The sequence below is a fragment of the Carcharhinus amblyrhynchos genome, chromosome 1, assembly GCF_965287045.1.
Source record: "Carcharhinus amblyrhynchos chromosome 1, sCarAmb.v2.hapA, whole genome shotgun sequence".
Lineage (NCBI taxonomy): Eukaryota > Metazoa > Chordata > Chondrichthyes > Carcharhiniformes > Carcharhinidae > Carcharhinus > Carcharhinus amblyrhynchos.
Window position 1 is genome coordinate 117,672,360 of NC_137324.1, and position 27,328 is coordinate 117,699,687.

General features: G+C 41.7%; 1 protein-coding gene across 5 annotated transcripts in view; it reads right to left on the reverse strand.

The window, feature by feature from the left end:
• The window catches only part of ndst3 (N-deacetylase/N-sulfotransferase (heparan glucosaminyl) 3), a 765,674-nt gene that overhangs the window by 682,677 nt on the left and 55,669 nt on the right, over window positions 1-27,328 (reverse strand). For 3 of the 5 annotated variants that reach the window (XM_080191474.1, XM_080191492.1, XM_080191449.1), the window contains exon 1: window positions 25,952-25,999. The exons of 1 other annotated variant lie outside the window; for it this stretch is intronic. The gene's annotated coding sequence lies outside the window, so the exon portion shown is untranslated. Of the gene's footprint in view, window positions 1-25,951; window positions 26,000-27,328 lie in introns of those variants that run through there. One more of the 5 variants, XM_080191459.1, reaches the window with a different exon arrangement.

Here is a 27,328-nt window from a genome sequence, read left to right on the forward strand (position 1 = left end):
GTGACGCAATTCGAAAGTGGGAAATGAATGAAAACGAATAATATGATATGCACTGTAGCTGATAACCAACTGGTAGCACTTTCATTTAGCATCAAATCTGTCAAATAATGGGAACAAGGATTAGAACAAAGGGAGCTGAGAATCTTTGCTGTACTGATTGGATATCTGTTGGCCGAGCACCCGTTTTATTTGCCTGTTGACTTTGATAAGGGGACAAATGAACTTTGTACTGGAGTAAATGTAATGAGTTAACCAGGATTGTCCAGGTAAGACTCCTCTTCACATCCCTCTTATTTTTACACAGCTCAGCATTGAGTTTTGACATTGAAGCCCTTCTGTCTTTTCACCATCATTTGGAACATCAACAATATTGCCATTGAAAGTCAAAGTTGTGTGACATGATGCAAAGGAGAGGCAGTGGTGTGGTGGTATTATCACTAGACTAGTAATCCAGAGACCAATTTACATTTCCAGGGACACAGATGGCAGATGGTGAAATTTGAAATCAATAAAAATCTGGAATTAAAAGTCTGATGATGACCACGAAACCTTTTTTGGCTGTCGTTAAAAATCCATCTGGTTCATTAATGTCCCTTAGGGAAGGAGATCTGCCATCCTTACCAAGTCTAGCCTACATGTGACTTAGGCCAGACTACAGTCTGTAGTACTGCAGAAGGTTTAATGACCTCACACAATAGGTCAGAGTCAGTGACTGCATATATACATACCATATCCTTACAAATAAGCAACTAAACTCAGCCATTGCTCAATTCACCACACCTCACACACACATCTACCAACAATCCCTATCAGGCACAACTCCTACCTAACAGTCAATGCTTTGATGCCTACACCTGTCTGACACGGGATAAACTAGAAGGGTACATGTGAGATATAGATTCTCTGGTGCCAAAAATTGAATCTAAATAGTGTTATCCTGATCTGAAAGTATTTTATTGTGCTGGAATGCAATTTAAATGCAGTACTAAATTCCAGGAGATGCAGTATCTGGATTCTGGGGCTTGGCTTCTCCCTCTGCAACTGGATCCTGAACTTCTTAACCTGCAGACTGCCATCAGTAAGGATAGGCAACAACACTTCTCCCACTATCATCCTCAACACTAGTGCCCCACAAGGCTGTGTTCTCAGCCCCCTATTATACTCCTTGTACACCAATGACTGTGTGGCCAAATTCCCCTCCAACTTGATTTTCAAATTTGCTGATGGACATCACCATAGTGGGTCAGATCTCAAACAATGATGAGATAAAGTGCAGGAATGAGATAATCTGGTAGGCTGGTGTGAAAGCAATAATCTTTCCTCGATGCCAACAAAACACAGGAGATAGTTATCGACTTCAGGAAGCATAGTGGAGAATATTCCCCTTCCTACATCAATGGGGATAAAGTAGAAATGGTTGAGAGCTTCAAGTTTTTAGGTGTTCAGATCTGCCCTGGCCCCCCCCAATACCAACACTATAGTTAAAGAAAGCCCATCAATGCATCTACTTTCTCAAAAGACTAAGGAAATTTGACATGTCCGCTAGGACTCTCGCCAACCTTTACAGATGCACCATAGAAAGCATTCTTTCTGGTTGTATCACAGTTTGCTATGGCTCCTGTTCTGCCTAAGACCGCAAGAAGCTACAAAAGTTTGTGAATGAAGCCCAGCCCATCACGCAAAGCAGCCTCCCATCCATTGACTCTGTCTACACTTTGCTCTGCCTCGGAAAAGCAGCCAGCATAATTAAGAACCTCACGCACTCTCTTCCACCTTCTTCTGTTTGGAAAAAGATACAAAAGTCTGAGGTCACATACCAACCAACTTGAGAACAATTTCTTCCCTGCGGTTATCAGACTTTTGAATGGACCTATCTCACACTAAGTTGATCTTTTTTCTACATTCTAGTTATGACTGTAACACTACACTCTGCATTTTCTCTTTCCTCCTCTATGAATGGTATGCTTTGTCCATACAGCATGCAAGAAACAATACTTTTCACTGTATACTAATACATGTGACAATATTAAATCAAACCAAATCACTTCAAATCAGTTTCCTTTGAATGAAGGCTGGCAGCAGATTACCTACCCTCCATGTCAGCTACTAACATGATGCATGACACCAGACAGTAAGTTTAAAACGAAGAGGCAAAGGAAGTTTTAAAATGGTTAAGCAAAACAAAATGCAAAAAATTGCACACAGAAATATTTCTTTATTTTGACACCATTCGACATCCATGAAGGCAAACTGTGTCAATGTTTCCGAGTTAAACATTTTCTAGTTTTTTTTCCCCACAGCTTGGAAGCATCAAACATTGCCAGGTGGTGCATATTACATATCAAATCCCTCTACCATGTAATAAAAAATATAAAATAATTAGCCCAAAACTCAAAAATAGTTTTGACAACGCCAGTATGCAGACTCCCCTTTACAATTTTGCTATTCAATTTTTTTTTCATTTAGAGAGCAATTGAGTGCAGATTAAGAGCAATCATTAGGCTGGCTTTATTGCAATGGACATTCTGCTATTCGGAACTAAATTGAGCCAGCTCAGAATTTTGGCACTTAAATTCTTTTTACATCTCTTTCTCCATGGCAGAGAACTGTGTGTGTTTTCATGGGTTTGATTCTAAAGCTGCAATTACCACTGTGGCAGTTCTTTTTTTTTAATGATTTGCAAAAGGTAAAACATTATTCAGAAGGATCTTCAGCAACATAATTGCTCAAAAGAATCTGCAAAAGAGACATCCAGTTCAGGCACGTTTCATAACAGTTGCATTTTTAAATGACATGAATGGAAGATTTTAGATGAAGTTCTATTCTGGTTAGCAATTAGAGGCCAAGCACTTTTCATATAATAGTCCAAGTACTTCTGAATTTCTTTAGTGTTTGTCAGCGTAGCCATCAGTTTTTAATGGGAATATTTAACATGTGTCAACTGACAAATTTTAAAAATGAAACAACTGGAAAAATGCAAATCCAGATAAAATGGCTGTTTCTATTTTAACTGGGAATTTTTTTTGTGTGTGGTATAAATCGGGTGAGGGGTATTCAAGATGTCCACTCCACCCAACCAATGACAACAGTGGGAAAACTGATCGATTTTAGCAGTCACTCCTCATTTAAAAATAACAGGCGAGCAGTCGGCAATAATCACACAGTTTATCGGCAACCCATCACTTTGGGAAGTTAGGAATATGGTGAGCTTGCTCCACCTAAAGGAAGACCGAAGCTCATAAAGGGGAGGTGCATTTTTCTAAGGTTTTATTTATTTGCGCATGGGATGTCTGCTGGCAAGGACAACATTTAGTACCCATCCCCAATTGCCCTTGGTAAGGAGGTGGTGAACTATCTTCTTGAGCTGCTGTAGTCAGTGTGGTGTAGGCACAAGAAGGTGGCTCATCATCACCTTCTCAACAGCTTTTAGGGATGAACAATCCATGTAGGCCTTGCCAGTGATACACACATCCAAAAAACATAAAAGATAACATTGTAAAGCTGCACCTTCATGTTAAGAGTTATAGTCTGCCTTTAAGTGGAGCAGGTTCACCACATTTCCAGCAGTACCTACTGGCATGTTGCCTATAATTGATGGACAATGTATGATTGAGGTAGCTTAGAGCATGATGTCCCCTTGGTAGCAATTCTCCTTGGAGATTCTCAGAGCAAGTGAAGGATAAGAAGGAGGTCTCTTTTCTTTAGCTAATTGATAGATTCTCTAGAGAATCAGCACACTGCTGACAATTATTCTCAACCTGTTTGGCCACAACGTGAACACACCTCCGATGGCCATCAAGTCCAGGAGTGCCACTCAAACTGAAGTGGAGGCCAAAATGCTACCCACTATACCCCAAGCTCTTCCCCTGTGCATTGGGATTTGAGCTAACATCTAGGATGCATAACCTTTTTATAATTGCAATAACGTGTCTGCAACATAGCTGCACTTTAAGCTTCTCATCTGTCTGCAAAAGATGTGAGTCCAAAAACGAACCTCAATCATTTTATAGATTTAGTTAGTAAGCTTTTCTAATTGGTTTCTTGTTAAGTCCACATAACGAGACATCATGCATAACAATTAGGAGCATTCAATGCAACATAATGTTTTTTTAGAGACAAATGAATGGTGGGGGGAGAATCTGGAAAATTGACTTCTATTTAAAGACTGGCATTCAGAGGTCCAAACCATTTTCAGGTTTGTACTTCATTTGAATGTCATTGGTAGCACCTAGATACCAAATTTCTTCTTGGGTGCAAGATTTGCAAATTGTCTCTCCCCACCTCCACTGATTTTCAACAACTGACTATCTCTTTAACGCAGCCAACAGTTAAAATACTCCCTCCAGGGTCTCGATAATGATAACAGTAGTAACAAAGAATGGAAAGGCCAGAAAACAATTCAATGCAGCAGGACAGGCAATAGTCTCCCTGCAACCTATCTTAAAGTATTTAAACACAACATTTCCCACTGAAAAGATGAGCTGAAATAAAATGGCAGGAGCCTCATGTGAAGCTGAAACCCTATTAAAGTTCTTTTGGATCAAATGGCCTGTTTCTGTGCTGCAAGTAGTGTGTGATTCTGAGTAATTGCTTGTTTAAGGTGCAAACCCAGCTTATTTGAAGCTGAGGTGTGACATTCATTCCTCTCAACTTTCCTCGCAGCAGTCTGACTCTCCATATGGTGGATGATTGACTGTGACTTTCTGTGATTGCGTTTTCTGAAGGAACTCACACCACATTTCTGGCATTCTGATTCTTCCAAATGTCTCTGATGCTATCTTGCAAATCAACTTGTCCTGTGGCTGCTCCCTCGAAACATTTATAGAAATTGCATGGAATTGGAATAGAACGTAGAGAACATTACAGCGCAGTACAGGTCCTTCAGCCCTCGATGTTGCACCGACCAGTGGAACTAATCCAATGACCCTCTAACCTAAACTATTCCAATGTTATCCATATCTCTATCCAATGACCATTTGAATGCCCTTAAAGTTGGCGAGTCCACTACTGCTGCAGGCAGGGCATTCCACACCCTTACTACCCTCTGAGTAAAGAACCTACCTCTGACATCCATCCTATATTTATCACCCCTCAATTTAAAGCTATGCCCCCTCGTGTTAGCCATCACCATCCGACGAAAAAGGCTCTCACTGTCTACCCTATCTAATCCTCTGATTATCTCGTATGCCTCAATTAAGTCACCTCTTAACCTTCTTCTCTCTAACGAAAACAACCTCAAGTCCCTCAGCCTTTCCTCATAAGACCTTCCCACCATACCAGGCAACATCCTGGTAAATCTCCTCTGCACGCTTTCCAATGCTTCCACATCTTTTCTATAATGCGGCGACCAGAACTGTACACAATACTCCAAGTGCGGCCTCACCACAGTTTAGTACAGCTGCAACATGATCTCATGGCTCCGAAACGCAATCCCTCTACCAATAAAAGCTAACACACCGTACGCCTTCTTAACAACCCTATCAATCTGGGTGCCAACTTTCAGGATCTATGCACATGGGTACCGAGATCTCTCTGCTCATCCACACTACCAAGAGTCTTTCCATTAGCCCAATACTCTGTAATCCTGTTACTCCTTCCAAAGTGAATCACCTCACACTTTTCCACATTAAACTCCATTTGCCACCTTTCAGCCCAGCTCTGCAGCTTATCTATGTCCCTGTGCAAACTGCAACATCCATCCTCACTATCCACAACTCCTCTGACTTTAATGTCATCTGCAAATTTACTAACCCATCCTTCATCTAGGTCATTTATAAAAATGACAAATAGTGGCCCCAAAACAGATCCCTGAGGTACACCACTAGTAACTGAATTCCAGGTTGAACATTTCCCATCAACCACCACCCTCTGTCTTCTTTCAGCTAGCCAATTCCTGATCCAAACCTCTAAATCACCCTCAATCCCATGCATCCGTATTTTCTGCAGTAGCTTATCATGGGGAACCTTATCAAACGCTTTACTGAAATCCATATACACCACATCAACTGCTTTAACCTTATCCACCTCTTTGGTCACCTTCTCAATGAACTCAATAAGGTTTGTGAGGCACGATCTGCCCTTCACAAAACCCGTGTTGACTATCCCTAATCAAATTATTTCTCTCTAGATGATTACAATTCCTACCTCTTATAATCCTTTCCAAAACTTTGCCCACCACAGAAGTAAGGCTCACCGGTCTATAATTTCCAGAAATGGTAACTTTATTGCCAATAACCATTAAACTTCCTTTACGCTCACATCAATAATGTATTGCCCAGTCTGGTTTAGTAAAATGTCAAATTAAACCCCCATCTTTAATAAAGGCCCTTCAACTAAATAAAGTTTATTTATTTTTTAGTGTCAGAAGTAGGCCTACATCAACACTGAAATGAATTTTCTGTGAAAATCTCCTTGTTGCCACACTCCAGCACCTGTTCGGATACACCAAGGGAGAATTTAGCATGGCCAATGCACCTAACCAGCACGTCTTTTGGACTGTGGGAGGAAACAGGAGCGCCTGGAGGAAACCCATCCAGACACGAGAGAATGTGCAAACTCTGCAAGTCAGTGATCCAAGCTGGGAATCAAACCTGGGTCCCTGGCACTGTGAGGCAGCAGTGCTAACCACTGTGCCTCCGTGCCACCCCAGAGATAAATATTCCAACCAATTATGCTGAAATGGTGTCTCTTTAACCACATTTTACACTGAGAGACCAGAGACCAAAATTTCTTGGAACAGTTCCTGCTCTGCAACTGTTCATCAGAAGAGTGGCAGAGAACTATTTTGTGTTTATGGGGTTTGCACTTCTCTTCTGATGAAGTTACAAAATCAAAACAGTACCAGCTGCAAGAACGTTCGAGAATGAGATCTTGGGTGGAATTTTACAGCCTCGCTCAAGCAAGACCGGAAATTCCCACCCAAGGTCAATGAGCTTTTCCGTTTTCCATCCCTTGCCCGCTCTGATTCCGTGGTGGGTAAGGATGTAGAATTCCAGTGCTTAAGTTTTGAAGGAGGAATTACAGGTTTGTGCAAAGGGAGATGGGTTGGAAAGTTAAATGGAGGGCTTATCTCTACATGAATACTGCACAGGTGAGAGCAAGGATTTTGATTTGCATGTAACAAGTAAGGATCTTTCCTGAGAATCGTCACTGTCTGTGTGGAGTTTGCACATTTTGCGTGGGTTTCCTCCAAGTGGTCTGGTTTCCTCCCACAGTCCAAAAGATGTGTATGTTAGGTTGATTGGCCACGCTAAGTTGCCCCTTAGTGACAGTTACTAGCAGTGTAAATATGTGGGGGTTACAGGGATAGGACAGGTGGGACTGTTGGGTTGCAAGCTCAATGGGCCAAATGACCTCCTTCTGCAGTGTAGGGATTCTGTGCATACAATTTTCCTTCTATTTAATAAATCTATGGGGACAAAATGGAAAATAATGAGCTGTACACCTGCTTTTTCAACATGCACTCTCAGCAGACAAGGTTTTGTCCTGTTTGATTGGACAGTGAATCTTTATCACTTTCAGAGTTGAGGAATCCTTCTGTTCCATTTGAAAATGAACCTAATGGCTGGAAATTCTGCAGAAGATCAGCAGAAACATCGGAGAAACATCTTAAATCATCATCTATGGCATTTCTCCAGAGTTTCCATTGGTTTTCCATCTGAGTCACAGTGGTCATTTAAATCCGACAGAACATTCAATCGTAGTTACATATCATCCGGGGTGAAGTGCTTTGGGACTCCTCTTGTTCCTTGAATGTAAATGGGGTTTCAGTTCCACCATAGTTAGAATGGCAGACTGGAAGAAACCCTGAAGAAAGTCAACCCATTTGTGTCTTACATTTTGTAGCACATTTCATAATATTTTTAATAGTCACGTAGACAAAAATATCATGGTAGTGCAACTCTAACGCAAAAAAAGCTAACTGATGCCTGCAGTGTTTATGATTATGAGATTCATTTCTTCCACTCTCATAACACACTGCCTCTAGTGTATTACCCTTTTAAAAAATATTTGAACTCCTTAAAGATAGCAAACCAGCAATAAATTGCTACTCAATTCCTTATTCACCTGGAGTATGCTTCACATCGAAAAAAATCTTGGTCCTTGAATAAATAGCAAGGCAGGGACTATTTATTGCCTCATCCTCTCCTCTCCAGTGTAATGAAATCCATGAATTAAGGCTTAATTATTCAGCAGTACTACGGCTTATTAATCATCAATATTCAAAGATTTTATCATTAGGCCTGTGAGGCAGGTACTCACTTTAGCAGGTTGTGAAATTAAATCTCACTTTCCTGTTTATCACTGCCATTTAGAAAAGGCCCAACCAATAGCCACCTTGAAATAAGTCTTCCTCTCCATTAAAAAAAGGCTATGACTAATGATACACATGTTCAGTCTCATCTATCTTAGCAAGGAATATGTTTTATCACAGTACAATAGCAGACATGACCCAAAAGAAACACAAAAAAGTATTGGGAACAAGACTTCCAAATCAAATATGCATAGTATACCAATATCCAAAGTAAATATAAAAGCAAAATATGGCAGGTGCTGGAATCCAAAACAAAACAGATAATGCTGGAAATTCTCAGCAGGTCTGACAACATCTATAGGGAGAGAATAGAGCCAATGTTTCAAGTCTAGATGATGCTTCTACCCCTGGCCTAATGATTTCAGGCTGCATTGTGATCCATATTTGCCTTCCTGCCTGTCATCTGTGCAAATTCTGAAGTGGCCGAGTCACTTTAATCTCCATGACCTCCCCCACCCTCTCCCCCATCCAGTCACTTGGAAGGCTTTTCAACCATTCCAGCACTCCATTCTTCAGCATAGATTTTCCTTTCTCCTTGTCAGAAACTGCAGGTGTGAGCAGACCCCTTTGACGTCCTCTGACAAAGAGGATATGTCAATTTCACCCGGGGGTGCGGTATTCCAAAGTGCACAGTTGTGCACTCAGCCCCAATGCATGTACACAGCTTTGATTTGAAATTGTTGCGAATTCTTAGCAATTTGAATCCTTTGAAACCCTTTCCATTCCAATGGAACCCTTTGACCTCTAACAAATTCAATGTGAAGTGCCTTGAAAAAGATTCCATTCATAGCTCAATGGATTTCTATCATCCTCTAGCCACCTGTTTATTTTCATCCACAAGTAACAGATAACCTGCTCCCTCAACACCATGCAGGCATGAGGGTGACCCAATCCAACACCCTCCACTCAGCCACCCTTCCCCTTCAGACCTCCCACTCAGTCAAGTCCCCGCAATTGTAAAGTCCGTCATGTGCCGTTCCCACTGGGGGCAGGGTGAAGTACAGAAGGCTGGTGAATTGGCTGTCAAATCCGTTGATAACATTCAAATTAGCAGGTTTGCATAATTATTGGGCTGCCATCCTCTCTGAGCTGATGGGGTGATTGAACCCTGACAGCCATCACACCCACCAGAAGTCTTGATTTTTGGTCAACAGTCCATTCATCAGAGCATCGGGATTCCTGCTGGCCATCTCATAAGGTCGGAGAATTGCGCCTGTACTCTCTGACTAGACGCGAGTGTAATAAAATTAACAGGCAATTCTAAAGCTTACCATTTCTTAAAAATTCATATGTGCTTGTTGTTTTTGTAGGTGTATTTAAAATAATCAGTTACGACCACAAGAAAAGTCACAAACGATTATCTGCGTAGCTGTGATCTTGGCCAGTATCCTTCACTTTATTTTTGCCATCTTAGGCATGATAAATCAGGCCGCCTTCCTTCAAATTTTCCCCTCTGTTCATCAGCTCAAAGAACAAAGAAGAATAGTACAGCCTATCAAGTTTGCACCAATCATGTTGTTCTGACTAGATTAACCATCTATATTCCTCTATACCCCTCCTGTTCATGTGCCTATCCAGGTAAGGATAAATGTTGCTTACATATTGCCTCAACCAACTCATTTGGCAATTCCAGCAAATACTAGGAACACCACCATATGTAAGTTCCCAACTAAGCTACATACCATCCTGACTTGTAACTATATCATTCCTTCACTGTCAGTGGGTCAAATCCTGGAACTCCCTCTCGGACAGCACCAAGGGTAGTCCTACATCACATTGACTGCAACTGTTCAGGAAGGCTCCTCACCACCACTTTTTCAAGGGCAAATAAGGATGGGCAATAAATGCAGCATGGTAGCACAGTGGTTAGCCCTGCTGCTTCACAACTCTATGCACCTGGATTCGATTCCTGGCTTGGGTCACTGTTTGTGTGGAGTTTGCACATTCTCCTCGTGTCTACGTGGGTTTCCTTCGGGTGCTCCAGTTTCCTCCCATAGTCCAAAGATGTGCGGGTTAGAGTGATTGGCCATGCTAAAATTGCCTCTTAGTGTCCTGAAATGCGTAGGTTAGAGGGATTAGTGGGTAAAATATGGAGGGATATGGGGGTAGGGCCTGGGTAGGATTGTGGTCGGTGCAGACTCAATGGGCCAAATGGCTTCTTTCTGTACTGTAGGGTTTCTATGATTCTAATGCCCACATTCCATGAAAAGGTTTTGAAAAGCCACAACACTTAGCATCTATATGTCTGCATGTTTGGAATCTGCACATGATTTATTGGCAGTTAAAATATATATCTACACATCAGTTTCTATTGGATGTCAGAAACTCCAAGTTATATTGCGAAGTCAGACTAGACCCCAACAATGTCCTATTTTGGCATTAGTGTCAGGATGTAGTGTTCCATCCAGTGATTCTACTGACACACTGGGAAGCTTTTATCAAAACAGATTTTATATAACACAGAGTTTGATTGTAATAAATTAATTAGGTCAAATTTTTAACAATTGAACAACACTTAACTAAGACAAGGTACAATTCTTAACTACTAACCTTTTACTATGATTTCCAATGCAAGCAATATTCCTCTTACAGACTTAAACCTCTCTTCAAAATAAGTTGGACTTACGTGTTTGTATTTAGATTGCTAGCCCTGATGCTTCCAGGCAACTTCCAGAGAGCGAGAGAGAGAGAGAGACATCATGCGTCTTTCAGAACCAGGCAAGAACTGACGGTTTTTCCAAAAAAAATGAAAGACAAACTGTGTTTTCCCCTGCAAGTGTAGCTCCTCCCCTTAAGCACATGACTCAATCCCTGTCAATCAACCCAATCAAACTCTACTCTGAAACCCCAGGGAAAACGCCAAGTAAACATGAATGCATTAACTCTGTTTACAGCAACATGACATTAGCTAAAAGTAAGTTATTGTCCTGCAGGCTCAGCATGGCATTGCATTTTTTTTCAGACAAGTTGACTCCTTGTGATAAAATACCGTACCTTACAAGAAACATGATATAAATATATTTCTTAAAGGCTCAGTATCACCTCAATAGTGATGGAATAATCATACAAGAGACTTTAATTTAGCCACAGATGTTATACTTGTGCACAAAAACCATTTTTTTCCTTAAAATGTAATTGTTCAAACCTGAGTAGTCCTTTACTTTATAAAGGGCATAAGCAAAAAGTCTTGAAGTCATTTCTGCTAATAGTATTTTGTCAGAATAACAAATGTAAGTATTTGACACAATTTTATAATCTCAGACAGAACACGTATTTGTTCTACTCTTTTGTAAGTCCCTTTGGGTTCTTGGATGAAAGAATATTTATCAACACTTGAGTCGTTTCTGAGTGTAAATTTAGTTAGACAATATCTCAAAGAGGGGAGGCAATGGCCTAGTTGTATTATTGTTAGATACTAATCCAGAAACTCAGCTAATGTTCTGGAGACCCGGGTTTGAATCCCACCATGGCAGGTAGTGGAATTCAAATTCAATAAAAAATATCTGTAATTAAGAATCTACTGATGACCATGAAACCATTACTGATTGTCAGAAAAACCCATCTGGTTTGTTAATGTCCTTTTGGGAGGGAAATCTGCTATCCTTATCTGGTCTGGTCTACATGTGATCCCAAAGCCACAGCAATGTGGTTGACTCTCAACTGCCCTCAAGCAACTAGGGATGGGCAATAAATGCTAGCCAGCCAGCAATGCCCATGTGCCATGAATGAATAAAAATGCCAGATTCCTATTAGGAACATAAAGATTCTGATCTCAGTAGCAGCATTGAAGAAAGTACCATAAAGAGACCAGGGAGAAAACTGATATGAGAACTACCTTTTGCTGCCCTTGAATACCTGGTGGTGGCTGGTTACACAATGGCCCTGAATGAAGACTGGTTTTCCAAGAAGTAATGTACGGAGACCTAAGTGAGACAATACACAGTGGGTATCATTTTGAATTTAGACAAAATTAAGAAGCAAAGAATGACAGGTCAGCCAACTATTATATCTTCCTCCTGGTTTTCATTTCCAATGACTGGACTTAAAATTTCAAGAAGTGCATAATGTGTATTGATTCAATACTGTTCATTTAACCTCACTGCCCAAAGTCAAAGACCCCAATTAGCAATCCAGTTTATGAAAAAGATCTGAGCAGCTAGATAACCGTTTGGTGAGACAGTAACAAGGGAACTTAAATTTGGGACCAGCGTGAGGAATGAGAGAGGGTTAAAAGATGGGGGGTTTTTGGCATTTGAATGTTTATGTGTGTGTGGTGATTGTGTTGTTTGCCCCTTTAAGGGTAACACAGCAGAAGAGGGTCACCTTGTTTGACAGACCAACTGGGACTGAGAGTGGGTTATCACCCCAGGGGGTGGAGCTCTGTCTTACAGAGAGGCAGTCTGAAGACATGTAGGGACTGGGTCAGCTGGTGGACCACCAGCCTCTATACAGTTTTTCCTTGTTAATAAATACCCTTTGTGTTCCTGGGAAAGTCTGCATGTGTGCATCATTGCAGTTGGAATACAAAATGATTTACCAGAATTAGCTATTAAAGCTGGCCATTTACAAAATGTACGAGTGAATTAGACGACTATTTGAAGAAAGAAAGGGCATGGGAAAAGAGGGATTGGATAGCTTTGATGTTTTGCCTGCATTGACATGATAGGTAGTACGGTGTCTTTTAAGGCACCGGTGACAATTGATTCTCAATGTGCAAGCTTTCACTATTTACATGTTATATAAGCTAAATGGTGTGAGAATAATGGGAATGTTCCTGAATGTACTAATTTCCTCACTCAATTATCCAATTTTACAATCACATAGATCATGGCTCCATGTTAGAGAAGATCACCTTGCAAAACTGTACAAACGGCTATCATTAACAAAGCTTTACGTCTTGAAGTCTGTTAAAAAAAAACGGCTTATGCCGAGGACTTGTTTCAGCAATTGAAAAAGGAAAATAGATGAACTATGAATGATGAAAGCTAAGATAGAGAAGATAAATTTAGACAATTGTATCACTTTCATCTGCCACTTGAAGTAATCCAGCCAGAACGAAACAAGCCAGCTGGTGCATTTATTTTTATGAAGAAAGTAATTTTAACAAAGTAACCCCGTCCAATAGTTGGGAAACAGCAACATAGAAGAGGTGATCAGAAATAACAAGATAAACTACAGCTATGGTAAATGTTCACTCACTGAAATAGTATCCATTGATTTCAACAGCAACCCAGTTAAACATCCAGCCGGTTTTGTGCACATTGTTACTACTGATGTTTCCACTAGTAGGAAAAACTAGAACCAAAGGGCACAACCTCGGGCTAAAGGGACAATCCTTTAAAACAGAGTTGAGGAAGAATTTCTTCAGCCAGAGTGGTGAATCTGTGGGAATATTTGCTGCAGAAGGTGATGGGGGCCAGGTCAAGTGTCTTGAAGACAGACAAACATAGGTACTTGATTAATAAGGAGATTGGGGTCATGGGGAAATGGCAGGAGAATGGGAATGAGAAAAATATCAGCCATGATTGAATGACGGAGCAGATTGAATGGACCAAGTGGTCTAATTCTGTTCCTATGTCTTATCAACATATGGTCATGTGAAAAAAAAAGTCTGTTTTATCAGGTTTACTATTATCACAGAACCACTGATTTACAGTGGCCTAATAAATGAAATTCAATCTATATTTCATTGGATTCCAAGGTTGGAGTGTTACCACTGTTCATGCCAGCAGGATTTTCCCATCCCGCTGCAGTGCACGGAATTCGGCTGGGTGCCAAATTCTCCAACCTTGCTGCAGCGGGAGCATGGCGTGAATGGCCACTAAGATCACGCCCAGGTCTTTACATTCTGTTTTGGAGTTTGCTTTCTGCCACTCAACTTCGGGTCATTGCTTAATAGGGACCAAACAACTCAAATTTTGATCTAATTACTTGGGCTTACAAGATTTCCATCAATGCATTGAGGATTAGATGCTTCCATCTTATTTTTTTTTAGCATTGCTGATTCTGGATGAATTGATTATGTTTCTTTTTCTGAAATAATTAAGTAGAATTAAGTATTACAAAAGAAAAAGACCTAGAAGCTTTTTACCTTGCCCTCATCTCTTGCACTAGTAAGAGAATACCAGTATGAGGGGAAAACAACAATTTATACTGTACGAATGCTGATTGGTTGGCAAGCGGACTCTGATTGGTAGAAACATTACCAGTTGATAATGATTGGTAATATTGTTTGAAATTTAAACTGGGCAGCTTGAGCCTGACTGGCCAAGGGATGAGTCTGTAAATGGCTGTCACTTATTTTGTTTAGCTGAAACAGGTGCAACGTGTCTACATTTCCTTCCTGCTTGCAAAGAACTGGCCCTGTGTATTTATTTTGTAGCTTTCCACGTACGTAAACATGCCACATTGTGAGCCCAACTGACAAACTTAAATCTTAGCACACTGATGATTACTTAGCAAATGTTATCCAATTGCAGAATCACATCTAATGTTAGACACAATGCTTTGTATTTTGCAAGCACAAGCTCAAAAAAGGATATGGGTATCATTGGCTAGACCAGTATTTTTAGTGCCCATCCTTAATTGCCCTTGAGAAGGTGATGCTGAGCTGCCTTCTTGAACCACTGCAGTCCATGTGGTGATGCTGTTAGGAAGGGAGTTCCAAAATTTTGTCCCAGTGACAGTGAAGGAATGATGGTATATTTCCAAGTCAGGATAATATGTGATTTGGAGGTGGTGTTGTTCCCATGCAAGTACTGGCTTGTCCTTCTCAATGGTAGAGATCACACTGGTATGGAAGGTGCTGTTGAATATACCTTGGTTGGTTATCACAGTGTGCCTTGTAAATGATAAACTGCTGCTATGTGCATTGGTGGTGGAGGGAGCAAATGTTCAAAGGTGATGTGCTAATTAAGCAGGTTGCTTTGTCCTGGATGGTGTCAAGCTTCTTGAATGTTGTTGGAGCTGCACTTATCCGGCTAAATGAAGAGTATTCCATCAGGTATCTGACTTATGCCTTGTAGATGGTGGATAGATTTCTGGGAGTCAGAAGGTGGGTTATTCTGTGCAGATTTCCCAGCCTCTGACCTGCTCTTGCAGCTACATCCTAGTCTCTTATAATCAAAGAAGTTCTAATTTATTTTTCTTAGGGCTGGGGTGGGATTGTTGCTGGTTCAGACAGCAACAATCCTCCTTCTGCACCGTAGGGTTTCTATGACTCTATGACCCAAAGTGGATGTCCTTAGACTTGCTCGCAACGAAAGATGGCATTCCATCTCTCATTGCCTTTTCCTATTCATTCTGTCCAAGTCTCTTTTAAACTTCATTCTCTCATCCACATAACTTACACTCCTTTCTTCAAGAAAATTGGCTTTCCAAATGACAGGAGTAACAGGCAGCCAATATATTGCCATTTGTTCTGCACCCTTGGTGAAACTGAGAGTTACTCCCAGCATTTTTATTCTCTAACAGTGATACGTTTGTGAGTTTACAGTTTGCCATACAGACTGGGGACACTTCCTCATATACATGCTCTTCAATCCCACCTAATATGCCATGAGATCCCTTCCTTATGCTATCCCTAGGTGCTGTGCTTCAATGACAATCTGTTAGCATTGAGGTGGGCTTCATTGATGTAGACATCTCAATAATATATGCTAACAGAAATGGAAGGTCTCATGGAATGCCCGTTTTAAGTAAGAGGCCAGCAACAGCACATCCTCCACCCCGGAGCCTCAGATGTACCTGTATCTGAGGTCACTATTACAGATGCCTGAGCAGCCTTCTCGAAGGTCAACCCATGGAAAGTGACTGGCCCAGATAGGATACCCAGTCAAGCACTCAGATCCTGCGTGGGCCAGCTGGCAGGGGTATTCGTAAATATCTTCAACCTCTCTTTATACCAATCTGAGATCCCCACCTGCTTCAAGAAGACAACCATTATCCCGATACCAAAGAAAAGCCAAGCAGTGTTCCTTAATGACTATCGGTGGCTCTAACACCCATTATGAAGTGCTTCAAAAGGTTATTCATGGCACGAATCAATTCCAGCCTTCCAGATTGCCTGGATCCACTACAGATCGTCTACTACTGCAACAGGTTGACAGCAGATGCCATTTCCCTGGCCCTGTCCTCAACCCTGGATAACAAGATACACTACAGTTAAAAAAGCCCACCAATGCCTCTACTTTCTCAGAAGACAGATTTTGCAGTTCCGCTACAACTCTCACCAACTTTTACAGATGCGCCATAGAAAGCATTCTTTCTGTTTGTATCATAGCTTGGTATGGCTCCTGCTCTGCCCAAGACCGCAAGGAACTACAAAGAGTTGTGAACGAAACCCAGTCCATCTCTCAAACCAGCCTTCCAACCATTGACACCATCTACATTTCCCACTATCTTTGAAAAGCAGCAAGCATAATTAAGGGCCCCATGCACCCCAAACATTCTCTCTTCCACCTTCTTCCACTGGAAAAAAATACAAAAATCTGAGGACACATACTAACTGAACTGCTTCTTCCCCGCTGCTATTAGACTTTTCAATGGACCTACCTCACATTAAGTTGATCTTTCTCGACACCCTAACTATGACTGTAAAAGTACATTCTACACTCTCTCCTTTCCTTCTCTATGTACTGTATGCTTTGTCTATATAGCATGCAAGAAACAATACTTTTCACTGTATACCAATACCTGTGACAATAATAAATCAAATCACGTTTTGGATATTCAACTCACTTGTTGCTAATCAATTGTAACTGAATAAATATTTAAAATTGCAATCAATAATACTAGAAATGACTGGCTTATCTAGGCAGACTGATGTTATTTGTTCAGACTTTATTGATTTGCCACTAATTCATGTCCTATCCTAGGTTATGAGTGAGCCATTACTTTCTGTTATTTGATGTCCCATTGGTGCGGTTTGTACTTGGTGATGGATGCCTCTTTCTAGCAGTTTAGTAATGGTGTCCCTTTGTACAAAACAGCATTATTAGAAATCCTAATCCATGTCACCTCTTGTTTCCTGATGAGGCCGCCATGTACAGGTAGTCTTCAAAAAGAACAGAGAATTTTTACCTTCCAAGTGGCCAAGTTTAGATTGGGATGGAGTAGGTAAAGGTTGGGTATTTAAATTGCATTGCTACTCATTTCTTTTGCCTGAATGTGTGCATTTTCCCCCTCAAAGCTGTTTCAGCTCTGCCCCCCGTGATCCTGACAAGCTGGAACTGATCAGCTTCATAGAGCTTTTAATGGCTGCCTGCCACTGAGAAAACTTCAAGAAGCTGAAGGCCTTTCTTAACCAACTCCTTAATGACCTCAACATGCCCAAATGACTGACAACTTCACTTTTCCACCCACGTCTCCTCATCCCATTGTCAGGGAAGCCACTGGAGATGGGAATGGAGTCGGTGGACGGCACGCAGGCCACGGGAGCCTCGTTTCGCCATGACATCCCCATTTCATCTGAATCCAGGGTGGGGCAATCCGGCCCAGAGAGGCAAAGACGTTAAAGGACGGAATGCAGAGGAAAGAAAGCTGCCAATAACAGAATAATTAAAATAGGGATGAGAGCAGAATTGGAGGAGGACAGATGTTTTGGAGGGTTGTGCGGTGGGGGGAAATCACAGAGGTAGGGCGGGCCGTGACTGAAGAGATTTTGAAACAACCATGAGAATTTTACAATCAGTACATTGCTTAACCAGGAACCAATGTATGTCAGTGAGCACAAAGGTGACGAATGAACTGGACTAGGTATTTGGAGTTAGGTAACAAGCAGCTGAGTTTTTGATCCCAAGTCATGTAGGAATAGTGAACAAAAAAAGGTTCAACTCCTTTTCCACCCTCTGCCATTTTCCCAAGAGGTGAAGAGGGGATAGGCCACAAAACAGGCCCGCTCATATCAAGTAGGCAACTATAATAACTTTGGGGCCATTAAAAGTCTGTCTCCAACTTGGAGGCTCCAAAAGCATCTTTGATTTTCAGACAGGCAGCCAGACTTTAGAAACTGCTTGGTTGCAGACCAGCTGAATGGAGCTGAAGACAATGTTATGCAGGTAGAAAGAGTTGTAAAAGGTAAGTAAAAATGTTTTTTAAACGCTTTACTTACTCCTCTGTAGTTAAAATTCTATTACAGGTCAGGGGAAGGGCCAGAATAAAAGACTTTGCCATTTCAGGTGTGGTTATCCTTCTGGCATTACCTGGCACCACATGGGCACTCATGGGTACCAGGCTTCTGGCTTTCCTGTGATCTCAGGGTCACTGGTGCATTAGCAGGCTTTGGCAAAATCTATGGCACACACTATGCACTACAGGAATCCACCAAGGCTTTTTAGACAGCATCTTCCAAACCCGCAGCAGCCACAATACAGAAGGACAAGAGCAGCAGATGTATGGTAACACCACTGCCTTCAAGTTCCCCTCCAAGCCACACACCAGGCTGACTTGGAAATATATCGCTTTTCCTTCATTGTTATTATGTCGAAATCCTGGACTTACCTACATGGACTGCAGCTCACCACTAACTAGCCCGCAATGTTCACATCTCATCAATGGATAAAAACACATCTTTCCTCCTTAAAGCGAACATCAGCCTCAGTGATGACAGCCATTGGTGTTTGAAACCTGTCTCCATTCCTTTAATTGGATAGCTCACTCGACTCCATCTCAATTGCGAGCTCACTCCCGGGAAAATTCCAAAACTCAGTCAATTTCCCACCGGAGGCAGGTTTCCAAAACAAAGAAAGATCTGGCTTCTGTTTCCCGTCTCCAAGGAGAAAATCCAACCCCTTAGATTCCCTTTACAGAACCGTTTTTATTCGAGGGCTAGAACACAAGGACAACTCTGAACATTTCAGCAGAGCTCTGTCTTTAAAATGCCATAATTCTGACTTCATTTTTGCATGTAGCCTTTCATGTGACCAGAAAGCTGTGATGCATGGTGAGACTCCATGCTAAGAAGGACTCCACTGCTGTCTCATTTACACTCCAGCTCTTCCACTATGGTTAGAGTTTGCACTAGTAGCAGCGTTGTGATATAACAAGGGCATTAGGTTGAAGCCAATCACATTGGAACTGAACCACTATATCGACTATTTTCTGTGTTGAAGTCATTAGGAAAAATAATCACTTGTCACTCAGCCAAGATTTTGTAGCAAAATTTAATGGAAAGGGAGAGATAGCAGTTAAGTGTTAAAAGTGTTAAATACAGATGTCTCCCATGTATTATTCTGCACGCTTTAAAAAAATCTATCGTTGGAAAAAAAAGCGTACACCTTTTAAAAACTCAGCCTGTAAATAATGTCCACACTGTCTTGAGAAAAACAAATAGGCATGGAGGGGTCTATCTCTTTTGCACAGACAACATCGATCACCTACAGGGCTTTAAAGAATGATTTCTTTCTTAAGAATGTACCATTAAAGAAGGAATAGCAATGAGTAAGACAAGTCCCTTTCATCAAAGTAATCACCTCTAGAATTATAATCCACAGGAAACAACAGTGGGCTGCAAACTGCTCCTTGAAGTTATAAACTCTGGTATAATTAATTTAAAAATTATGATCCATATCTAAGTATACAACAGAGGATTATAGTCTCTGAATGCAATGGTACAATTTAGCATTGTTGCACAACTTCCTCATAATTATCCCTCAATCCTTTAATCTGTGAGAGATCTTTTTGTCTGGACTTTTATCAATAATTTTGTTGGATCTGGCATAGCCTCAACATATATTTAGAGGGCGGGATTTTCCTGCCCCTCCACAGCGTGTTCCGTGGCGGCAGGAGGTGGCGCACTGCTCACTGGCAAAGGAATCTTATGGTCCTGCCATTGTCGCTGGACTTTCCCACTGAATGCAGCCCTTGCCATCGGGAAAACCAAGGCAAGGGCACGCTGTTGGTGAGGCCATAAGATCCTGCCAACTTAAATGGCAGCAAGATTTTGGTGAGAGGACAGACTTTTCAGCAGTGTGTTTCATGGCAGTGGTTGTCAGTATGCCACTTAGAACATAGAACAGTACAGCACAGGAACAGACCCTTCAGCTCACAACGTTGTGCTGAACTTGACGCCAGATTAAATAATCCCTTCTATCTGCCCTTGGTCCATATCCCTCTATTTCTTCTATATCCATGTGCTTACTTAAAAGCCCTTTAAACACTCCCTATCGTATCTGCCTCTACCACCACCAATGACAGTGCGTTCCAGACATCTATCCCTCTCTGTGAAAAATATTTGTCCCTCACATCTTCTTTGAACATTCCTCCTCTCTCATTTACAGGGAGACAATTGCTTAGTGGTATTATCACTAGACTATTAATCCAAAAATTCAGCTAATGTTCTTGGGAGCTTGATTCAAATCCCAGTAAGTAAGAATCCAACAGTTTTATTTGGTAGCAAAAGCCACCAGCTTTCAGAGTGCTGCTCCTTCATCAGATGAGTGGGATTTCAGTTCACAAACAGGGCATATAAAGACACAAACTCAATTTACAAAATAATGGTTGGTTTGTGAGTCTTTACAGGTAATCAAGTCTTAAAGATACAGACAATGTGAATGGGGAGAAGGTTAAGCACAGGTTAAAGAGATGTGTATTGTCTCCTGTCAGGACAGTTAGTGAGATTTTGCAAGTCCAGGCAAGTCATGTGGGTTACAGATAGTGTGACACGAACCCAAGATATCTTGGCTGGAGACAATACACATCTCTTTAACCTGTGCTTAACCCTCTCTCCGCTCACATTGTCTGTACCTTTAAGACTTGATTATCTGTAAAGACTTGCTTTCCAACATTATTTTGTAAATTGAGTTTGTGTCTTTATATGCCCTGTTTGTGAACTGAAATCCCACTCACCTGATGAAGGAGCAGCATTCCGAAAGCTAGTGGCTTTTGCTGCCAAATAAACCTTTTGGACTTTAACCTGGTGCTGTGAGACTTCTTACTGTGTTTGCCCCAGTCCAACGCCGGCATCTCCACATCATTCAAATCCCAGCACAGCAGGTGGTGGGATTTGAATTCAATGAAAAATATCTGGAATTAAGAATCTACTGGTGACATGAAACCATTGTTGGAAAAGCCCATCTGGTTCACTAATGTCCTTTAGGGAGAGAAATCTACCTGGTCTGCCTACATGTGACTTAAAAGCCACAGCAATGTGGTTGACTTCCAACTGCGCTCTGAAATGGCCTAGCAAGGCAATCAGTTCAAGGACAACTAGGAATGGGCAATAAATGCTGGCCAGCCAGCCAGGCCCATGAATGAACAAAAATAAAATCTAACCTTAAATGCATGCGCCCTCATATCAGACATTTCATCTCTGCGAAAAAGATTCTGACTGTCAACCCTATTTATGCCCCTCATAATTTTAAAGACTTCTATCAGGTCTCCCCTCAGTGTATGCCACTCCAGAGAAAATAATCATAGTTTGTCCAGCCTGTCTTTATAGTTCATACCCTCTAATCCTGGCAGCATCTTGGTAAACCTGCACCCTCTCCAAAGCTTCCACACCCTCCTCGTAATGTGGCGACCAGAACTGAAGGCAATACTGTGTGAAGCCTAACCAAAGGCTTATATAGCTGCAACATGACATCCTGACTCTTGTACTCAGTGTGTCTGCCAATAAAGGCAGGCATGCCATACGGCTTCTTTACCACCCTATCTACTTGAGTAACCACTTTTAGGGAGCTATGGACTTGAACCCCAAGATCCCTCCGTACATCAATGCTGTTCATGGTCCTGCCATTAACTGTATACTTACCCTCAACATGTGATCTCTCAAAGTGCAGCCACTCAGACTTGCCTGGATTAAACTCCATCTGCCATTTCTCCACCCATATCTGCAACTGATCTGTATCCTGCAGTATCCTTTGACAGCCTTCTACACAATCCACAACTCCACCTATCTTTGTGTCATCTGCAAACTTAATAACTCACCCATCTACATTTTGATCCAAGTCATTTATGTACATCACAAACAGATGGCCCAGAATGGGTCCCTGCGGAATACCATTTGACACGGACATCCAGCCAGAAAAACACCCTTCCACCATTACTGTCTGACTTCTATGGGGAAGCCAATTCTGAATCCAAGCAGCCAAGTCACCTTGGATCCCATATATAGTAATCTTCAGGATAAGCCTATCATGAGGGGACTTGTTGAAAGCTTTAAAAATCCATGTAGAAAACATTCACTGCTCCAACTTGCTAATAAGCAGCTGGAGTACTGTGTGCAGTTTTGGTTGCCGCACTTGCGGAAGGATATATTGGCCATGGAGGGAGTGCAGAGGAGGTTCACTAGGCCGATACCAGAGATGAAAGGGTTGGCCTTTGAAGAGAGACTAAATGGACTGGGTCTGTACTCATTGGAGTTTAGAAGGATGAGGGGGGATCTTATAGAGATGTACAAGATAATGAAGGGGATGGATAGGGTAGAGGTAGAGAGATTCTTCCCACTTAGAAAGGCTAGCAGGACTAGAGGGCACAGCCTCAAGATAAGGGGGGGTGGGGTGCAGTTTAGATCGGAGTTGAGGAGGAACTTCTTCACTCAAAGGGTGGTGAATCTCTGGAATTCCCTGCCCGTTGAAGTGGTGGAGGCTACCTTGCTAAATATATTTAAGTCACGGGTAGATAGGTTTCTGATAGACAGGGGAATTAAGGGTTATGGGGAGAAAGCGGGAAAGTGGAACTGATCCACTTCAGATCAGTCATGATCTCATTGAATGGCGGGGCAGGCTCGAAGGGCTAGATGGCCTACTCCTGCTCCTACTTCTTATGTTCTTATAATTAAGAAAGAACTAAAGTACTAAAATGTGAAACTAAAGCCAAATTGAATGGCACAGTGGCACAATGATAAGCACTGCTGCCTCACAGCGCCTAGGACTAGGTTTGGTTCTTGGCTTGGGCCACTGTCTGCATGGGATCTGCACGTTCTCCCTGTATCTGTGTTGGTTTCCTCCATGTGCTCCAGTTTCCTCCCACAGTCAGAAAGACATGTTGGCTGGGTGAATTGGTTGTGCTAAATTCTCTCTCAGTGTACCCGAACAGGCACCGGAGTGTGGCAACATAGAGATTTTCACAGTAACTTCATTGTAATGTTAATATAATCCTACTTGTGACACTGACACGTAAACTTAAATTGCATCTGAAATGATTCCTAATTTATTGAGACAACCCAAAGAACTGGAACATAGAGTATAAAAATATTGCTGTTATTTATTTGAGTTTAGGATGTTTGCAACACTGTCAAGGACAGATGTGTTGTCCATCACTCTCTGTGCTGAGAAGGTGGTTGATCTTTTCCTTAAATTGTTGCACTCATTGGGTGATGACAAGTTAATAGTACAGTTATGTGGGAAAATGCTGGAACAGGTGGCATGACTGCACAAGTGGAACCATTGCCAAACACAGCACGAGCTTCATTTCCTTTATTATCATTGTTTATTTGAAGAATCTGATTCCAAAAGAGTCCTTTTGGTCCCCATCTCTTATCATTATTGGATTATCCGCAGCAATACTAGCTTGCTTGCATATAAATATTTATTCACGTGTACAAACAAATTCATTTGCTGCTTACATTCCCCTCTTCTTGGCAAAGAGGTAAATTAAAGATTGGCCAACTAGAAGCGAGGAAAATAATGAACAGAACAAAACAACAGAGACCTTGCCAACTTTGACAAAGATGATCTATATTAAAAATTAAGGAGTTGGAACTGATGGATTCAGATGGAGCTATTTCATGCAAAAGGTGATTGATGCACTGAACATGTTAACAAAGCAAGTCCCTGAGCATAACCGGTTTAAATGACTCCAAAAGGCATCTGGTTGTAACCAGAAAAAGAGGCATTCCAAGCAAATGCATAGTTAGTATTGAAATCAAATAAAAAATACAAGCTAGCTGGGCTTACTAGTTTCTAAATGTTCTATGTAAGATGTGGTTCAGTTGGTAGCACTCGCTTTTGCGTTCAAGCCCCATTCCAAGTCTTAAGCCCAAATATCAAATCGGATACTCCAGTACAGTATTAAAGGATTACTGTTTTGTCAGATGGGCTACCTTTTGAATGAGTAATTAAACCAAAATCCCCTCTTCCAGCTTGGATGAATATAAAAGTAGCACTCTTGAAGAAGAGTGAAGGGGTTTTCCCTGGTGTCCAGGCCAATTTTTATCCCTCAGTCAACATCACGCAAATAAAATAGTCTGATCATTGTCAGATTGCTATTTTCGGGGAGTTTGCCAAGTGTAAGTTGGTGAGTAGGATTTTGCAGTCAGACCTGTCCCGAGACCAGAAATTCACGCCTGAGGTCAAAGAGCTTTTTGTTAGTCTGTCGAATTCTCTGTCCCATCCGCTATGATTGCCACGGTGGGCAGGAGCAGAGGATTTCCACCAGTTTGTTTCCTACAACAGTGACTACACTTCATAGAATCCCTACAGTATAGAAGGAGGCCATATGGCCCATCGAGTTTGCACCAACTCTCTAATAGACCATCTTGCCCAGGCACCCCCCCCCCCGTTCACTCTATCCCCTTACCCCGTGCATTTACCATGGATAACCCATCCAATCTACACATCTTTGGACTGTGGGAGAAAACCAGAACACCCAGAGGAAACCCAGGTAGACACACAGAGAATGTGTAAACTCCACGCAGACAGTCACCCAAGGCCGGAAAGTACTTAGTTGGCTGAAAAGCACTCTGAGATGTCTGGTAGTCATGAAAAGCACTCCATTGATGCAAGTATTTTTTTCTTTCTTTATGAATACATATTGATACTAGAAACATGAAACCTTGAACGCTGAGGATTGCGTAATTTTAAAGAACAGTAAGCTGGAATCACAAAACTGGAAAGCACTAGGACATAGGGTAGGTAAGGTAGGTGCATAGGATGGTGTTAAATGCTCATCAGGATACAACTTAAACATTTAAACCTGAAAAAAATGTGCATTCACATTATTGCACAACCATTTAATGCATTTGTATTAAATTCCTTTGTCCAATATTTTTATGTGGCGATATTAACATAAGACATGAACACATGTATTTCAAAACCAGTTAATGCCATTGTTAGAATGGGAGAAAAAGGAATTGAATGCAACTACATTCAGACAATATGACAGTACAATTTCCTGGTTTTAAAATCATCCCACTGCAGTGTGTGCAAGAACACTGAATTAAAACTAAAGCCCTCAGTGTACTGAAATAATGAAAAAATGTAAATGCATTTCAAATTTAAAAAATATAAATCACAAGGAATAATTACATTAATTAAAACAGATGGAGAGGTGCTATGAAGTTTATGACCACAGGGGTCACTGAAAGAAGAAGAATTAACACAAAAATGAAAATAATTGTAACACAGCTGCAGAAGTGAAGAGAAAGATTTGACTACCAATTACAGGCTACAATTCTCATCAATGCACTATGATTCCCACTGAACAATAGGTATCAAAAGAAGACAAAGCTCTCATTTACTGTCACCGGGTAAAATCACTGGTATTCTCATTCCATCATTATTACTTCAAATACAATCCATAACTTATATAAATCCAAGGGTTAATTAAAAGTGCTGTCATGAAATAGCGTTTGTGTTAGCTAGCATATTTATTTTAACATAACTTAACTGCATTCAGTAATAGGCATGATGGCCTTACCATTATATCTGTTACTTCAATTAATCCGTAGATTCAGTAGAACAAGGCAAGCGCAATTGGATTAGGGAATGGATTTCCAATGATCTAAATATAAAACAAAATATGCTGACTGGGTCGCACAATGAATTAGCATTGTCCTTTTACTAGTGAGATTTGGTGACTCGAGATTTTGTACTCATTCCAATGATACCCAGGAAGATTTCCTCTCTCTGCCGACTGCAATTTTTCAGCTGAAGTAATATTTGGCTCTGATAGAGTGTTGTTTATATTACTGGGATGGGGGGAAGAGGGAGAAGTGACAAAGGCAGCTCAAAAGTGAACCTCAAACCTTTTATCCTCAAAGTTCACGCGCTGCTTAAACTTGTTGTTGATGTTGAGCAGGCAGAGGAGAGGGGTTAAAGGTAATGATTGTAGTGGTGAAGAGAAGTCCGAGTGGCCTGTTGCTTTAATTCTTCACCTTGTCCTCATGTTTCTATTTCTGTCCTTAGGTTAATGCAGTATTCCAGCGAAGCTCAATGTAAGCTTGAAGTACAGCATCTCATTTCAGTTAGGCACTTTACAGACTTCTGGACTCCACAGTGAGTTCAAAAATTTCAGACCATAAATTCTGTGCCCTATTTTCTTTGCTTAATTTATTTGTTTTCCTTCAACCAAAAGCACATATATTCTAATCTTACCATTGTGTCCCGCCACCGATGGGCGTGTCAAGCCGGCAAGTTCACACAAGAGCCGAGAAATTAGGTTTACACCCAATTTCTTACGTCTTGTGATCTTGCTGCCACTGGACATCCGGTATGATCAGCCTTACCCCCATTTCTGGCATAAGGCAGCTTAAATTATTTAAATATATGTACAAGATCATTTAAATGAAAGTAGTGAGCCCAAACTCAATTTTCCAGGCTCGCTTGCCACTGTGTCCTTGCTGGGAGAGGTTCTAGCTGGCGAGAATCACAGCTTGTCCCCAGCAACGGGGACCAGACAAGATGGCCCCACCGATAGAACCGGAGGTCATTAAGCACCCCCGGGAGGTCAGGGACAAGGGAGGTGGTGCCCTTTGGGCAGTGCCAGCCTGGCAGTGCAAGCCTGGCATCCTTACAGTGCCAAGGAGGCGGGGCTTGAGGGAGCAGGCCAATCGGTGATGGGTGCAGGGGGGAACCACTGCCACTCTGCACTATGATTGGTGGATAGAGGGGGAGGAGATAGGTCCAAGCGGGGGAGTGGGGGGGGGGGGGGGGGGGTGCGGTTTGCAATCAGCTGCAGGCCCCCGAGGTCACTGGGCAGGTGCCTGTTTTAGGCCATGGAGGCTGGCTGAGAGTAGCAGAGGCTGAGTGACAGTTGCAATGCTCTCAGCCAGCATTCTGGCGATTTAAGCCCCCT